Below are 2,654 nucleotides of genomic sequence, written 5' to 3' on the forward strand. Positions count from 1 at the left end.
GCTACTTATTCTTTCAAAGAACCAGCTCTTCAATTTATTAATTCTTTGTATATTTTTAGTCTTAATTCCATTAATTTCTGCTCTGATCTTTATAATTTCCTTCCTTGTACAGTGCTAGCTTTTTTGGATGGTTCTTGTTTTTCTAGGACCTTGAAATGTAATCGTATTTATTTGGGCTCACTCGGTTTTCCTGATGTGTGCATTCATAGCTATAAACTTTTCTTTCGGGTCTTCTTCTCATGTGACAATTTCTGGCATGTTGTACCAGCATTATTGGTACTAGGGTCTCTCTAATTTCTTCCTTGATTTCTTCTTCAAGAGTGTTTGGGTTTTTGTTTTTTTTTTTTTTCCGGTACCAGGGATCGAACTCACAACCATGTGTTTGCAAAGCAGGTGCTTATGCCACTGAGCTAAATCCCCAGCCCTAAGAATGTATTGTTTAATCTCCATGTGTGTGCATAATTTTTGTGGTTTCTTTTGTTATTAATTTCTAGTTTCATTATTCTATGATCTGATAATATGCATAGAATATTTTTTAGGTGGGAGTTATTCCTATGTAGTACAGAATGTCCTTGAACTGACTGTGTAACCCAGCTGACCTCAACTCATAGTGATCCTCTTGCTTCAGTCTCCTGATTGCTGGGATTATAGTCATGTGTCACCATGCCTGGTTTGAAGTCTATTTTTTAAAAATAAAATGAAATTTTAAAAAATGAAACAATTTACATCAATATTATATAAAATCCAAGCAAATTCAAACAATCACTATAAGTCAATGTTACCCTTATCACCTCTTATCCAGTCTCAGAGAAATTCTGCTATTGTCAAAGGTTTGGAATGTTCTTTTTGCATCTTTTATTCATTTTTCTGTAACCAGAATCAAGTTCATGAATTGATACACATCAAACTGAATTGGTCACAAACTAAATCAAATTCTGTGATTAGGTTCAAGGTTTAGGTTTTGTTTTGTTTTGAGATAGCATCTCCCTATGTAGCCCAGGCTGAACTTGAACTCACAGCAATCCTTCTGCCTCAGGCTTCCAAGTCCTGAGATTACAGGTGTGCACCACCATGCCTAGCTCAATGTTTACCTTATGGGGAAATTTGATTCAGTTCAGAACCAATTTGATTTGTGACCAGAATGGTGGAAAGAATATAGTTCATGAACTGAGGTACCGCTGTGTATATTGAAGTATTTGTTTTGTAGGGGTTATTTTGCTTCTAGGTTTTATTTTACTCTCACTATGTATTCCAGACTGGCCTTAAACTCATGATGATCTCCCTACCTCAGCCCCTCAAGTACTGAGATTGCAGGCATGCATCATCAGGCCTTGCTCCATTGCTTCTAGTTTCTTTTTTTTTTTTTTTAATTTCTTCCTTTCTTTTTTTTTGGTACAGGAGATCAAATTCATGACCTTGCATTTGCCAAGCAGGTGCTTGTGCTAAACCCCCAACTATATTATGATTTATAAATATTTTTCAGGGGCTGGGGGATTACCTCAGTGGCATGAGCCCCTGCCTGGCAAGCACAAGGTCGTGAGTCCGATCCTCCATACCAAAATAAATAAATAAATAAATAAATAATTTTCAGCCCTGGGGAATTGAACCTATGGTGTTCACAGTGAGCTACCACCATAGTCTAATTTTCTTTAAAAATAGGGTTGGGTGTATTGGCTAGGGGTTGTACACAGAGAACATTAGAATCAGGACATGGAGTTTATAATATTATTTTTATAATGGTCAGTGGAAGTTAACACAAGAAAATGCAGGAAATCTATCTGCAACATCAAAGACATAGAATATTTATTTAGTCAAGGGCCTAAATCCCACAGCAGTGTCCCACATGAGTCCAGATGAAAACCCAGAACTCATGAAATTGCCTCCCAATGAGTCCAACTGGAGGTCCAGAGCCCACAAGAAGGACTCATGCCAGTCTCTTTTACGGATCCATGCTGGGGAGACCCAAAGGTCAGCGGTGGAAGCCAGAAAGTCCATGCCAGCAGGATGAAGGAACTGTGCTGGTGGATGAGGGTTCTACGCTGGAGCTGAGAAGTCACACTCACAACAAGGACCAGGGCTGGCCTGAGAGGCACCACAGCTGTCCTCAGCGACACGGAGGTCCCGAGCTCCTCTGATGACAAGCACAGTCGGGTACATGCCAGGAAGCCAGTGTGACGAGTTCATCCTGGAGACCAAGTGGCACATATCTTCAGAGCCAGGAAGCAATGCTCGCTGTGAGGACCAGAGCTTCTCCAGGAGAACCAACAGCTCAAACAGCAACTTGTAGGAAAATCCACAATGCCTCAACACCTCAATGCAACAACGCATTAATGCCATCCTTCTCCTTCTCCACCTCTCTATTTATGCTGGCAACTTTCCTCAGGTGGAGCATCTTTGCTCAGGGCCATGCTGATGTAATCCAACTGTTGTTAAGTTGACCACCAGTTCTTAGTCCATAACGTTGGGCTAAGCCACTAAATTGCCCAAACTGGATTTAAACTTGTGATCCTCCTTGTCTCAATCTCCCAGAGTGCTGAGATTACAGATGTGTGCCATCTCATTCTACTACATTTTTAAAAATTTAATTATAAAGGGGCTGGGGATTTAGCTCAGTGGCATAAGCGCCTGCCTTGCAAGCAGGCAGTTGTGAGTTC

Source organism: Cavia porcellus, unplaced genomic scaffold, assembly GCF_034190915.1.
Source record: "Cavia porcellus strain 051 isolate PalLab524CR breed Dunkin Hartley unplaced genomic scaffold, mCavPor4.1 scaffold_5, whole genome shotgun sequence".
NCBI classification, from domain to species: domain Eukaryota; kingdom Metazoa; phylum Chordata; class Mammalia; order Rodentia; family Caviidae; genus Cavia; species Cavia porcellus.